This window comes from Photinus pyralis, unplaced genomic scaffold (genome assembly GCF_008802855.1).
Source record: "Photinus pyralis isolate 1611_PpyrPB1 unplaced genomic scaffold, Ppyr1.3 Ppyr1.4_LG9, whole genome shotgun sequence".
In the NCBI taxonomy this organism is placed as follows: domain Eukaryota; kingdom Metazoa; phylum Arthropoda; class Insecta; order Coleoptera; family Lampyridae; genus Photinus; species Photinus pyralis.
In genome coordinates, this window is record NW_022170878.1 from 9,363,212 (window position 1) to 9,379,067 (window position 15,856).

Here is a 15,856-nt window from a genome sequence, read left to right on the forward strand (position 1 = left end):
ACCTCCAAAATGTCACAACACAACAGAAAGTAGTACCGGGGGATCTGAGAGATATCGAATACTCCCCAGGAAAGAAAGATTATCTGGCCCCCCAGGAAAAACCCCTTATTTTTAAGAGGCATCGAATACTCATCTCTCTCCTGGGGGGTATTCCGTGCCCTTATACAAATTTCGAGGGAGAGTCATAGAATCTTCCATTCCTGGGGGGGTATTACATACCCCCGGGGTGCTACCTTTACTTCCAAAATGCTTAAAGAGGTTAGAGGGGGGGGGGGTATTCCATATCCGCTTAGAAACCTCATTACTCTTACGAAAATGTCGAAGGAGGGTCATGGAATCTCTTTTCCTCGCCACAACAGAAAGCTGAGCCCTAAACAAACAGAAAGTAGCACCGGGAGGGCGGGGTGAAGGGGAGTATTGAATCCCCCCGGGGAAGGAAGATTCTACAGCCCCCCCAGGAAAAAACACTTATTTTTAAGAGAAGGCATCGAATTACTCTTCTCTCTTCTGGGAGGTATTCCTTGCCCGTTTAGAGACTTCATCATTCATCGCTCTTATGAAAATTTCGAGGAAGAGTCATAGAATCTTCCTTTCCCCAGACACCCCGGTACTACCTTTGAATCTAAAATATTTAAAGCCCTCCACACAACAGAAAATAGTACCAGGAGTCTGGGGGTACAGAATACCACCCAGGAAAGAAATATTTTCTGCCCCCCCCCCCTCCAGGGAAAAATCCATATTTTTAAGAGAGGACATTGAATTACTTATCTCCCTTCTGGAGGTTATTTCGTACCCTTTTTGAAACCTCATCATCTTCATTACTCTTATGAAAATTTCGAGGTAAAACCATAGAATCTTCCTTTCCATACCTCTACCTCCCCCCCGGTCCTGCCTTTACCTCCAAAATGTTTGAAGATCTCAACACAACAGAAAGTAGCACCAGGAAAAAACCCTTATTTTTAAGAGACAACATCGAAAAGAAAGAAGTACCGGGGGGTCTGGGCGGTATGAAATCCCCCCCCCCCCCCCCGCCGCAGAAAAACCTTTATTTTTAAGAGGAGGCATCGAATTACTCATCTATCTTCTACAGGGTATTCCGTACCCCATAGAAACATCTCCACTCTTATAAAAATTTCGTGGAAAGGCCATAAATGGAACATAATGACTGGGCATTTTGGAATAAGTTAGTGACAGTTTTGCCCAAATTTCGAGAGACGATGACCCCTCCCTCGAGATTATCAAGGAAAAGGGGCAAAATGCGGCACAAAGAAATCAAAAAACGACGACCGCCTGGGCGGATGACTCACCATTACGTAACGACTTCAAGCCAACCCATAATAGGTGAGAGGGCGCCTGTAATTCATCCTCAATCTGATCGATTTTCCCTACCCACTCGAGCTCAGCCGACATTTCGAAAGGTAGCCCACACTAATGCAAAAACAAGCTACCGCGATCGCTGTCGTAATCGTGGGCGATTTTAATATCGACGAGAGTTCGACCCAAAATACGGTGGCATTGAGCTCATAATTGCAATTGAAGTTCCGCTCATTCATAATTTGATAATTAGATGCGTGAGTTTTTTCTTGTTATCGTAAAGATAGTGATTAACGGCCGATTGTTACACGATGTAAATAAACACATTATTGTAAAAAAATGAATATTGACCTCGTGGGAAGCACGAAGGAAGAGAAAAACACCTTCTGTAATTTGTGATGTTTTCTTTCTTAAATTCAGGGGGGGGGGGGGAAGTTGACAATTTTTGAAAAACTTGCTAAAACAAAAATTTACAAAAATGGCAATTCTTGTTTTGAACATTGTTTATAATTGGTTTGAAACGGTTTTCTCTGCCCGTCTGTCTGTTTGGGTAAATGATCAAAAAATTCATGACATTACAATATCCCAATTGCTCATGTTTGTGTTCGATTATTCAGCGGGTAAATATTGACTGTCTCGCCCACTGAGATTACGTCGCTTTTCGTATCACAAAAGCGGTCGGCAAGTGAGAAATGCCATGCATGCCCGCCGGGATGATTAAAGGGACCCGTGACTCACCTGTGCGAATGGCATTCCAGTCAAGTTCGTGGCCGGCAGGTTGCATCTTTACGATCACTTTGCATTAATGCGTGTTTTATTTTTTCGAGCGCGCCTCGTATGCGCCGAGCGAAATGCAGCAAACACATTCCAATGAAATTGTAGCGTTTCCGGAGAGCGATTTCATTTCTAATACGATTTACACGCTCAACTGAGTTTTCAATTACCGAAAACGGGGTTACGGTAGATAAGTTCAGGCGAAAAGGGCCTATATCCGTCCTCGGCGCGGCCTTTAATTGTGTTCGTTGCGAAATTAATAGAGCACTCACATCTCTCCTCTAAGAGGAATTAATTTTATTTCAAATCGCCAATGGAAAATCAATCCGGCACTGTTTTTCAATTCTGACTATTGAATATTTTTTTCTGAGGGGGCATTCCACATTCTCCATGCTGCTAGTGCTACGCCTTCCCCCAAGACTCCGAGATCCTTTGGGAGGTTAAGAATAATTTTCGAATTCATTCATGATAGTCATATTCAAGGTGCTGCTGAGGGCTCTAAACATTTTGACGGACCACGTGACATCAGTGGTTCTGGAGGGGAGGGGGTATTACCCATCAAAAGAGGATGGCCCTCCCTCGAAATTATCAGAGAGGTATATGTAGAACCCCCAAGAAGAGAAGAGTAATTCGATGGCCCTTCCTAAAAATAAAACCTCCCATCAGGCCCCCCGGTACTACCTTTTCCATTTAGACACCTCGATACAACAGAAAATAGTACAAAGGGGTGTAGGGGGTATGGGCGTGAGACGTTTTTCTTCGTCGGGCGGCGCGGCGTACAAGCCCTGACCGGTCGGTGATCGAATCGTAGTACTTCGCGCAACGATCGTAGTGCGTCGTGAGAAGTCGGATCGCCCCCCCCCCACTTGTTTTTTTTTCATGGGTGTATTGTTTCCTTTTATTGGAAAGGCCTAATCTACAAAAATCGCTACATTAAAAAAGTTTGTTATACGCATGCAAACACTTTATCCATCCCAAGCGCTTTAGATGCCCGTTTGAGCCTTAATTTGCGCCAAACTCGCCTTCGGCTCTCTCGGCAATGATCGTTTGTGCCGAACTCACCTTCGATTCGCTCGGCAATATTCGTGCTTTACGCGGATTGATAAATTTTACCCCAAAAAAGTTGGTGCGAGAGAGTCGAGGACGAGTTCGGCGTAAGCCAGGCCACTTTCTTCTAAGTAAAGTCCAAAAAGCACGATTGGAGTCTAATTTGTGCCGAACTCACCTTCGGATCGTCCGGCAATTATCGTGCTAAGGTTGCCGAACGATTCAAAGGCGAGTTCGGCATAAGCCGAACCAATTTCTTCTAAGTAAAGCCCAAAAGCACGTTATACCCCACAGAAGAGTAATTCGATGCTCTCTTAAAAATAGGAATCAGAATCACTTCCTAGGGAATATTCCATACACTCCAGACCTCCTTGTGCTACTTTTTTTAATCGAACACGTTTAGAGGCCTCATCGCACTTATAAAACTGTGAGGGGTATTCCATATCACTCAGAACTACCTTTTCCACCAAAACGTTTAGACACCTCAGGGGAGGTTCAGACGAGAAGAGTAACTCGATTCCCCCTCTTGAAAATAAGAATCATTTCCTGGGAAATATTCCATATACTCCAGACCCCAGGAGGAGAAGAAAGTCAGTCGACGCTTTCTCTTAATAATAAGAATAAGAATCATTTCCTGGGGAATATTCCATACACTCCAGACCCACCCCCCCCTTTACTGCCATTTCCCCCAAAAAGTTTAGACACCTCAACACAACAGAACGTAAACCCGGAGAGATTAGGCCAATAGAAGAAGGATAATTCGATGCAACTCTCTTAAAATCAGAATCATTTCCTGGGGAATATTCCATACCCTCCAGACCCCACCCCCCTCGGTACTACTTTTTTTATCGAAAACGTTTAGAGGTCTCATCGCTCTTATAAAAATGTCGAGGAACCACCATGTAATCCATTCCGGGGATTACTGACCCTCACATCTCCCGGTACTACAATTTCCTGGAAAGTGTTTAGACACCTCAACACAACAAAACGTAGTACCGGGGGGTGTGGAATACCCCCCCGAAGAAGAAAAGTGGTTCGATGCTCTCTATTAATAATAACAATCAGAATCATTTCCTGGGGAATATTCCATACCCTCCAGACCCCACCCCCCTCGGTACTACTTTTTTTATCGAAAACGTTTAGAGGTCTCATCGCTCTTATAAAAATGTCGAGGAACCACCATGTAATCCATTCCGGGGATTACTGACCCTCACATCTCCCGGTACTACAATTTCCTGGAAAGTGTTTAGACACCTCAACACAACAAAGCAATAGTACCGGGGGGTTTGGGGGTAAGGAATATCCCCCAGAAAAGGAGAAAAGGAAAACCTTTAGAACCCTCGTCAGTTTTATGAAAATTTCGAGGGTTAGCCATAAAATCTTCCTTTCCTGGGGGTATTCCCTACCTACCCGATCTACCGTTTGCTCCAAAATATTTAAAGAGTAACCCCCAGGCAACTTTCTGATTGTTCTTAAATAGATTGATTAATAACGAAATAATAACTACTTATCAGTCACTTGTACTCAAATTTCTAACGCATAGATTTATATCAAACGAGGCGAAATCATTTATCGAGTTGATGCCGTCTGCTGGCGCCTCGATGTCGGAAGTTATTGTGCCGCCTATACCTATTATACCCCACGATCGTTGTAAACCTATTGCGAAAGGGAGCCGGAAGCGTTTAGGGCGCGAGGAAAATATGATCACCGCAAAACTTCGCTTCCCTCGAGGGTGTCGTAAATGTGCATTTATTTTGTTAATCTTTCGGCGGCCGACAGACACGAGAAGCCAATTACTGAACTTGCAACAATAATAGCAGTACTTGACATTTGATCATTTGAACAGAAGAAATAGCAGTTTAGCGCCCAATTGTCTCCTAAAGGAACGCGTGAAATACGCACGTGCTTCCGTTACTTATTTACTACGGTATAAATTGTAGAATCGATACAGAGAATGTGTTTATTCATGCCCCTCGTTAAAAACAGATATAATGGCAACTGTTTTTCTTCGTTTCATCGATTACTTGCTGTGAGTCAGTTAATTTCAGTCATGGCGTAAAACACGAATGTTTTCTAGAAACAGGTGGCGAACGGACGTAAAAGTGATTTATTTCGCACCATTTTCTCGGCGCGTCGTAAATCTGTTGCTTAAATTTGAGCGTGAGGTAATTGCATTTTTCCGCGACAATGAGCTCGTTAATTGCGGTTCCGTATGTTTAGCAGCGGCGTGTTTTCTCTTCCTTTAGGACGCCTCACAAGTGCTACCTACACTTCAATTGGATTTCGCTTATTGGAAATAATTGGCATCGATTTCGTTTCGGTTTTCGAAACGCCGCACATGGAAATGTGGATTAAAATCGTTCAGGCGTCACCCGAATATTCTCAGCTTCAATGTAGAAATGTTTCTGGGAAACGCTTTTCTTCCATACATTCCTAAAGGTCCCCAATTTAAGTTTCCTTCCACTGCCGATGGCGAGTTCGGCAGACCTAGACTCGCTCTATCAGACTGAACAGTTTGTGCCTGACTGGTCTGTGACTCACTACGTGGCGAGTCTCAAAATTTCATCACTTAAAACAAAAGTGCTCAGTTTGAACCAACCAAGACCAAGGGAAAGCTAGTATTGAAAAGAGAGGTTGTTCGGCCATGCCCAACGAGTCGAAATCGAGTTCGGCACAAACCTAGGCAGAGTCGAGGTCTGATGGGATCAGTAAATTTGTGCACAACTGTACGAAACTTCAATAACAAACTTATTTGATTGCTTAGTGATTCTAGGGTAATTTCTGCTCACCCCATCAGACTTCTAATTTCCCTAGGTTTGTGCCAAACTCGCTCTTCAGCTCTTTGTAACGCTCACTTTTGGTCTATTTCAATGCCGTGTGAGCCGAACTCGAATTCGGCACAAACCTAGGCAGAGTAGAAGTGTGACGGGGTGGGTAAATTTGTGCCAAACTGCGTGTCTTTTGTCTCAAAGTTCAATAACAAATTTATGTTATTGTTTCGTGATCCAGGGGCCATTTCGGAACAAATGTACGCACCCAATCAGACCTCTACAATGCCTAGGTTTGTACCGAACTCGCCTTCGCTAGCTCGCCACTGCTTTGGGAACTCTCACTTTTGCTTCAGAGTTTAATAACGAGCTTATCTTTAAAGCCGAGCGAGCCGAAGGCGAGTTCGGCACAAACCTAGGCAGAGTCGAGGTCTGATGGAATCACTAAAATTGTGCAAGACTGTATATTTTGTACGAAAGTTTTATAACAAATTAATTTTATTGCTTAGCGATCCTAGGATAATTTTGCTCAACCCATCCCACCTCCACTCTACCTAGGCTTGTGGTGAACTCGCCTTCGGCTCGCTCGACACTGGTTTTGGAACTCTCAAGTTTAATAACCGCTCAAATTCAATGCCAAGAGCGCCGAAGGCAAGTTTGGCACAAACCTAGGCCGAGTCGAGGTCTGATGGGATCAGTAAAATTATGCACAACTGTCTATCTTTAGTACGAAATTTCAATAACAAATTAATTTTATTGCTTAGCGATCCTAGGATAATTTCTGCACATTTAATCAGACTTCTAATCTGCCTAGGTTTGTTCCGAACTCGCCTTAAAGCTATATTTTGTTCGGAAAATTAATAAAGACTCTAATTTAATGCCTAGGCAAAGTAAAGGTCTGATGGGATCAGTAAAACTGTGCACAACTGTCTCTCTTTTGTACGAAACTTCAATAACAAAGTTATTTGATTGCTTAGTGATCCTAGGGCAATTTCTGCTCACCCCATCAGCCTTCTAATTTCCCTAGGTTTGTGCAAAACTCGCCTTCAGCTCGCTCTGCACTGGTTTTGGAACACTCACTTGTGTGCAAAAGGTTCATAACCGATCTATGTTAATGCCGAGAGAGCCGAAGGCGAGTTCGGCACAAACCTAGGCAGAGCCGATGTCTGATGGGATCGGTAAAATTGTGCAAAACTGTCTATATTTTGTACGAAAGTTTTATAACAAATTAATTTTATTGCTTAGCGATCCTAGGATAATTTCTGCTCATTTCATCAGACTTTTATCTGCCTAGGTATGTTCCGAACTCGTCTTAACACTATATTTTGTTCGGAAGATTAATAACCACCCCAGTTTAATGCCGAGCGAGCTGATGGCGAGTTCGGCACAAACCTAGGCAGAGTCGAGGTCTGATGGGTATCCAATCAGACCTCTACAATGCCTAAGTTTGTGCCGCACTGCTTTGGGAACCTAGGCATAGTAGAGGTGTGACGGGGTGTGTCTCAACTCCCAAAAGTGTCGGTTTTAAAGCCAGTGCCGAGCGAGCCGAAGGCTTTGAGAACTTTTGCTTCAGAGTTTAATAACCAGCTTACTGGGTGTGTAAATTTATGCACAAATCAGATCTCTGCTCTGCCTAGGTTTGTTAGTTGGTTTTAAAACCAATGCCGAGCGACCTGAAGGCGAGTTCGACACATGCCTAGGCAGAGTAGAGGTCTGATGGAATGAGTAAATGTGTCCAAAGCTTTAGTGCGAATGTTCAGTAATACATTTCTTTTACTGCTGAGCGATCCTAGGGTAATTTCTGCACTACTGTGCATAGGATTGTGCCGAACTCGCCTTCGGCTCGCGCGGCACTGGTTTTAAAGCTATATGTTCTTCGAAAGATTAATAACCACTCTTTAATTCTGAGCCGAATCAAAAGTACGCTTTGTCAAAATCGTTATTTATGAATCGATTTTGTTGGGCCAACAACAAAAGGTATCTCGGCGCCCAAGATAAGAATTTGTTAGTTTCATTTTTGGTGACCATCTCTAAAGGATACCAAAATCGTTATATGTTGACCAATTTCATTGTGAAAAAGACCAAACTTAACTAATCGGTTGTCTCATAGGTACAACACGTTACTTAATTTTTTTTTTACAATAACGGCACTAAAATGTACACCAGCCTGGCGCAAAATTGCGCTTGTTTTCTCCGTTCAATTTAACGCTTCCTAAATAAGCAGATCTGCTCCAGTTTTACGGCTTAATGAATTAATTCGTCGCCGCCGCGTGTCCGGGGCAAGGCCGAAATTCTTCTCCCAATTAAAACGCGCACAATCGTCACACCGGACGCGGTATTTTCGGTATGCGGCAACTGGATCAGAGCTCAATCGAGAAAGGTCAAGGAGAAAAAAAACGGCGCGAACTGGGTTACTTTAATCCCGTTGTAGAAATTGGGATCGGATCTTTGCCTTACGGCACAATTAAAGAAGCTCTTATCTATGGTAGCGAACGGCACAAAGTATTTGTGCCTTTTTGTGCCGTTGTTGTTTCTGCATAGAAAACGACGATTACGCCATTGAAAGTAAAACTTCCTCATTGCCAATTACTCGATTAGTGCCATAAAAGAGAACGAGCGTGCGTTTTTTATTGGACTTTCGGGGATGCAACGCATCTGGTCGAAACTAAAAGCAGACATCCTTGATCTCGTAAAGAATCACACGTGCGTTTGGCAATCTGCATCGTTTTAGTGACGTCATTCGGCGACAAGTGCATAGAAGTGACGCACGTACGTCTTTAACGGTTTGCTTCACTTCCGTTTCGCCGCTTCCCCCGTCGAAATGGGGCGTCACACTTCGCCGGACTGGACACGACATCCTGTCCGAGACGAAAATTTCTTACCACGCCGAACGCCTATGAGAACAGGTTATGGGCCCACACGAGGGCGCGCGTCCGCCATCTTTAAAAGCGGAATCTCCCCTCGCCGTCACGCTTCGAGCGATCCGCAACCACCCCGAGCGAAAAAAAAACGCACCTGCCGCGTACTACCGGAAACAATCATGCTTCCGTTCTAACAGTCGTCTAAAAAGGCGAAATAATCGCAGGAACTCGGCCTTCTCCATTGTCTCCGTCTTGAAGGATATCGACAAGGTTTCTAATTTGTAATTGCAATCCGTAGAAAATCGCGAAAACGAAAATGCCGTTGACATACTTCGCTTCGAGACCGAACTCGAGTTGCGGTTTTGTAATTGAATAATTTCATTGTTTATTGTGTGTCTTGGTGACACTAATATCGAGATTTTATAACGAGTGGTGATCAAAGTGAGAGTTGAATATTAAGTTCGTTTGAGGTTTTACATAATTTTTTCTTCGGGCGACTGCATAAATTATAAGCCTTTCTTCTTTTACGATGACTCACGCACCCCGCACACCTTGTGATGATCGCGGCAGATACGCTGAAACGAGGCGATCCAAATCTGCAATGATCGGCGAATATGCGGAAATATGCAGAGGTCGAAGATCTACCTTGCCGTTAGAAATCTACGGAAAAATATGCTACAATCGAGTCACATTCCTGTGAAATGCAGTTCAAAATAAAACTTCTTCTATAGGATTCTCCATTAACTTAGCCCCCCCCAAACAACCGTAAAAAAATCCAACACATTCTAAAAATTAGTGCTAAATATGTGCTAATTTTGCCATATTCAAAATGGTGTTGCTTAATGTAAACTGAACCCACCCCAAAAAAAACCTGCAAAAAATCGGGCGCATGTCACGCAGAATTAACAATAACTATGACATGCAATTCGCAAAGAAAAGTAGTTTATTCTTATTTTTTATTATTTATAGTTAGCAACAAAGTCGATGTTGCATTAATTACGTGCGGTGTCATTCTCGCCTATTTTTTATTGTTTATAGTCAGCAACAAATTCGCATTTACATTAATTATTGTTAAATACAATGCAATGGACAATTGTAAGTAATAACAACTTGAGCAACAAATTATTTGTGCACATTAAAAGAGAAAATACTCTCGGTCTACGTGCGGTGTCATTCTCGCCTATTTTTTATTGTTTATAGTCAGCAACAAATTCACAATTGCATTAATTATTGTTAAATACAATACAATGAACAATTGTAAGTAATAACAACTTGAGCAACAAATTATTTATGCACATTGTAAGGGAAAATAGTCTCAGTCTACGAGTGGTGTCATTCTTACCTATTTTTAATTGTTTATAGTCAGCAACAAATTCGCATTTACATTAATTATTGTTAAATGCAATGCAATGGACAATTGTAAGTAATAACAACTTGAGCAACAAATTATTTGTGCACATTAAAAGAGAAAATACTCTCGGTCTACGTGCGGTGTCATTCTCGCCTATTTTTTATTGTTTATAGTCAGCAACAAATTCGCATTTACATTAATTATTGTTAAATACAATACAATGAACAATTGTAAGTAATAACAACTTGAGCAACAAATTATTTGTGCACATTAAAAGAGAAAATACTCTCGGTCTACGTGCGGTGTCATTCTCGCCTATTTTTTATTGTTTATAGTCAGCAACAAATTCGCATTTACATTAATTATTGTTAAATGCAATGCAATGGACAATTGTAAGTAATAACAACTTGAGCAACAAATTATTTGTGCACATTAAAAGAGAAAATACTCTCGGTCTACGTGCGGTGTCATTCTCGCCTATTTTTTATTATTTTTATTATTAAAGCTTATAAAATGGGCTTCATGGTTCGGACATTAAATATTTCTAGGTTTTTAAAGATTAAAAAGAGCCTTTCCAGGGTTCATAGGCACACTTAAGGTTCTGGCACATTTTTAAAGGGTCATAAATACCCCTAAAGATTTTTAACGCGTAAAAAAGCGAATAGAAAAGGTGGTACTGGTAGAAAATACTCATCAGCGAAAAATTCCATTTCATTAACCAGAAAGGGGGTACGGCAAGCTTCCCCTATCACGGATGCTAGGTTCCCTCGTTCTTCGTTTAACTTTCGTATGAATTAAAAGAAAATCTTCTTCGAAATTCGGGTAAACACAGTCTGGTACTGATAAGAACGGGCCACAGGTGTGCAGTGATCGCTCGGCAGCCAATCGGAGCGCGGCTCTACCGATGTTGCTACGCAAAATCGCGTCAGTCGGAAACGTTCCGAGTGACCTGTTGTCTTGTGTTTTCTTCGTGCGCGATCTTCAAATTTGTGAAGCTGTTCGCCGAACGTAAAGGCAGAGGGGTGATCTTTTAATTGAACACGTAAACAAACCCCTAATTAAACGCATTGTGTACCAGAAATCGCATCCACGATCACGAACGGCCGCTCGAAGGTTAGTACCTTTCAATCTTTTTCGATTAATTAATGCAGCCACTCAAAAATGGACCCCGCATTTCCACACGTGCCGTTTGCATAACTCGTCTTAATGGAATTTTACAATTGTTCAATAATTAGCGTAACCCCAACACCCCCCAATAAGCGATTTATTTTTGCTAGCGATAAGGGATGATGACGTCACGGCATGTTTACGTTTTTTTTAACAGTTTGTTCTTGCGATCGACGTGAATTTTCACGTAGACCGGGAACCAGTTATTTTGCATTGTTTTCAATGCAATTGATATCGCGAAGTAGCGATAGCGGGTATACTACGTTATTTAACAACAACACGGGTCCCATTGCCTTCAACGCCCTCAGCGGCCATTGCGACTTTGAGTTCGAGTGCGTCCCAAAGAAGGTGCCATTGTTGTGTTTTGTGAAATTAATTGCGTTTTACGAAGAGGCGTAATGCAGGGGTGAGTTTACAAGTTGTGCATGACTTCTACGTGTAGCTGTAATTCTGCAGCGTTTACCGAAACTCCACTTTTATAAATTGCCGAATGGTCCATAAAATGGCGTCCAACCATGAGTAGTCAAAAAACCATCTTTGCACATACATTCGAATTTTGAAACAGTAGCGCACTTTTTACGAGGTGACTGACGTCGGGGGGGAATTTGGGAATAAGGGTACGTGCTGCAACTGAATTTTAGAAATTAAGGGGTTCCTTACATTTCAATGAACATAACCATAAATTGCGTTGTGAGAGGCTATTTAATTATTAATCGCATGCTGGGCTCTTTGGTTGCCCACAGACCCGGAGTGGAGACCTTCGGGGATCTCACTTTCTTCCCATTAAATTACAGTCATAGCCAAGTGAGTCAACTTTGGGGCGCTTGCTTTCCCACATCTGAAATTAACAAAAATTGTCCCCTGTTCTCACGCATAACGTAAGGCAAAATGTTCTGTCCGTCCATCCCTTTGTCCAAATCATTGTTTCATTGTATTCAACAATTTAATGCAATTTGTTTACTTTTCAGTTATTTGTGCTGCAGACTAAGAGGGGGCGTTCCGCCCCAACCCCCTCAGTTCACTTAAGGTTTCTTCCTAGACCAGGCCGAGTTAATGAAGTAAAAGGTAAGTGTTCACTTTTTCATTAACGCGTTTTATTGAGGTTATAGACGAATACAAATCTAATGCTCCTTTTTAATTTTCAGTCTTTGCGGATGGGGACTATGAACGGACGCCCCAACCCCCCCGCGGGCCCTTTTTTTCTGATGCTGGCCTCCTCCTAGTCCAGGCGGAGTTAATGAAGTTACAAGGTAACTGTTTCCTTCTGAAGTATCGCGTTTGTGAATTTAAAATTCTACTCTAAATGTTACCCAAAAATGTAATACAATTTTTTTTCTTTTCAGCTATTAGAGATGCCCTCCCCCACTGATGGCCCACTCAGCTACCAACAGTTCAGTTAATGGTTCTTCCTAGGCAAGACCGACTCAATGAGGCTATGAGGTAAGGGTTAACCTTTTTTTACCACCCGCACGTTAGTAAGGGAGGTATTGCATTGGCGTAAAAAATGAGTCCCCACTTTTCTGGCGGAATTACACGTTTTGAAGCACCAGGAATCCAATCGAACAAAATCTCGATGATGTCGGTCCGTCTGTACTCTCAATTCCGGCTAAACGGCACCAAATTTGGTAGACATATTCTTAGACAGGGCAGAATCGCGCATGCGCAAGTGTGGGGGTCGTATCTGTGCTAGCCACAGATAATTTCATTTCAATTAAAGCGATTATCGCGAAATGTACTCACAATTGGCAACATCTACCCTCCTCAAGGGTACTCGTTAATTATTTTTAATTAGTTTAATTAATCGTGACTTCTTCACTTTTTTTAACGTGAATTTCTTTTTTTGTTCCAGATTTCAGAAGGGCAGCCTTATAAAGGTAGGATTTTTCTTTTTTTGCATGATCCTTTGCATGTTGTATATTATGTGGGGGGGAAAGTGAATAGTGCAGTGATTGAAAAGAAGATCATCAACTAGATTGGAACGATCTTCCTATGTAATAAGTGAGTTGTAACCATCCTCTCGACCCGCCATCTTGGAGATGTAAGGTTGGCTGCATGTAGTCTCCCCCGTGGTGGAAATCACTTACTTCATAAGAATCAGTGACTATGAATTCATAGCCATGCCATTTTAATGGAGTAAACTGATCTCCCTGCGAACTGGGCCATGACGAAGCATTGGAGTCAATTTTTTCATCTCCAAGGTGAAGGTTTTTCGGGAATGGTTATACCTCATTTATTAATTATCGGAGGAAGATCAGCTTAACCGATTTAAAAAAAGGTGAGTGACCTTTGATCACGAAAGGCTGTGCTTATGCTAAAGTTGAGTACTTTTGTTTCATGCGATGGAATTTTGACTCAAGTGGTGACTAGGAAGTGGCGCCCCCCCTCCCAGATGTCCGCTAACCAGCTGCCAGCAAGATTCATCTTTGTTGAGACAGAGTGGATGAAGCTAAAGGGTAAGCCTTCCCTTTTTAATTAACGCATTTTTTTGGAGGTATAATGACAGATTTGTATCAATGCCTAGCGATCCAAGGGTAATTTCGGCACATGTTGATTAACCCTCGGATTAACCCCATCAGACCTTTTATTTGCCTAGGATTGTGCCAAACTCGCCCTCGGCTCTCTCGGCAATGGTTTCAAAGGTATCACTTTTATTTAACCACAGGCCCATTTTAATTTCACGCAAAAGTGATAGCATTATATTTATAACCAACCTAGGCAGAATAAATTGTCAATTGGCTCACTTTTTTGGAAGCTTCATTACAGATCTGTATTAATACCTAGCGATCCAAAGGTAATTTCGGCACAAGTTGATTGATCCCATCAGACCTCTACTTTGCCTAGGTTTGCTATCAAAGCTATTACCTACTTTTATTTTCCTTTCTATCGAATAAAAGGAACTCAACAGTGATATTTTTACGAGGGGTTAGTCGGTGTGGTATTCTTTCGTACACATGACTGGTAGTCACTGGTATTCCCGTGGTAGTCTCTGGTATTCCCGTGGTAGTCTCTGGTATTCCGGTGGTAGTCTATGGTAGTCACTGGTATTCCGAAGGTAATCAGTGGTATTCTCTGGCATTCCCGTGGTAGTCAATGGTAATCTCTGGTATTCCGATGGTAGTCAGTGGTAATCGCCGGTTTTCTGGTTGTAGTCTTTGGTATTCCTATGAGCATTTACTAACTTTTTTATTATTTTCCATTTTGCCTGTAGGTAGGTATTTCCGGTATAAACTATGGCTTTTATGATTTTGTCTATCAAATCGCAACTTTTTAAATTAATTGAATTGATTGTTGCAGTGCTGGTGATTGAAGGTGACGATTCTGTTTTAAAGATGGTAGCGATTCAATCAGTAATAATGATTTGTCTTGTGTGTTTAAAAACAGGCCAAGGTCGAGGCCAAGGTTTCCATGATAATCACATATATCTTAGATCTGGATCTAGACCCTTTTTAGAAGATGATCTTGTATCTAGATCTAGATTATAGATCGAAGATCAATTTTAATTTATTTATGTTATAAATGTCTTTAACATTGGCGGAGTAAATCGTTTCTATGTTTAAAGAATAAATATGTTCCATTCAAGTTTTAGGGATTTGCCAGCCTTTTAAGAGTAGACAGGTTTAAGCAGAAAGTAAATAGTCATTAGCATAACGGGTAGTTTAGCTTAGGGGGTAGTATCGGTAATTATTTACAGTACAGGGTGAGTCAACGATTGCGCGGAGGCATTAAGCCTTGAAGATCAGATTTTTCGATAGAATACTTTTGCATTATGATATGGTTGAATATTCTCCACATTTTAAAAATATTTTGAATTATACAGGGTGCACCCACAAAGTAGGGCGCCCAAATGGTACATTTTTTTGCATGCATCATTTTTCTTGCTGTTTAGCGAATTTTGCATAGATAAAAATAAAACCTGAAGGGGTTACACAGAATGAGATAAGTACCTAAGCATTTTCCGAATAATGAATCAAATCCACCGATGTAAATCAGATTTACCTATAAAGGATCTAGATCATTTTAGGACTATCTTGATCTAGATGCGGATCTCTGATCTGGATCTAGATCATGATTTTAAATGCATCTGGAGGTGTATCTAGATCTAGAATTAAAGGATGTTACCCAACACCGGTCGCAGTCCAGGTACAACTCTTTATCTCCCTGCCACCTGTGTGGTAGTCTCTGGTCTCGTCTCTGGTATTCATTGGTAATCTGTGGTATTCATGTGGTAGTCACTGGTATTCATATGGAAGTCTGTGGTATTCATTGGTAGTCTCTGGTATTTGTATGGAAGTCTGTGGTATTCATTGGTAGTCTCTGGTATTTGTATGGTAGTCTCTGGTATTCATGGGGTAGTCTCTTGTAGTCACTGGTAATCCTATGGTAGTCTTTCGCAACTGGTAGTCTTTCGTACAACATTTTGCTCATGTATTACCCCCTCGTATTTTTATAACCTAGGCAGAGTAAATTGTCAATTTTTGGAACTTTAATTACAGATTTGTATTAATGCCTAGCGAACCAAAGGTAATTTCGGCACAAGTTGATTGACCCCATCAGACCTTTACTCTGCCTGGTTT

At 41.7% G+C, this 15,856-nt stretch overlaps 1 long non-coding RNA gene across 1 annotated transcript; it reads left to right on the top strand.

Moving 5' to 3' along the window:
• Positions 1–11,033: 11,033 nt before the first annotated feature.
• Positions 11,034–13,732, top strand: LOC116180120. The gene is made up of 5 exons (XR_004147076.1): positions 11,034–11,228; positions 12,251–12,347; positions 12,428–12,532; positions 12,626–12,722; positions 13,132–13,732. It is a non-coding gene; the product is annotated as an uncharacterized LOC116180120 (long non-coding RNA).
• Positions 13,733–15,856: the final 2,124 nt, after the last annotated feature.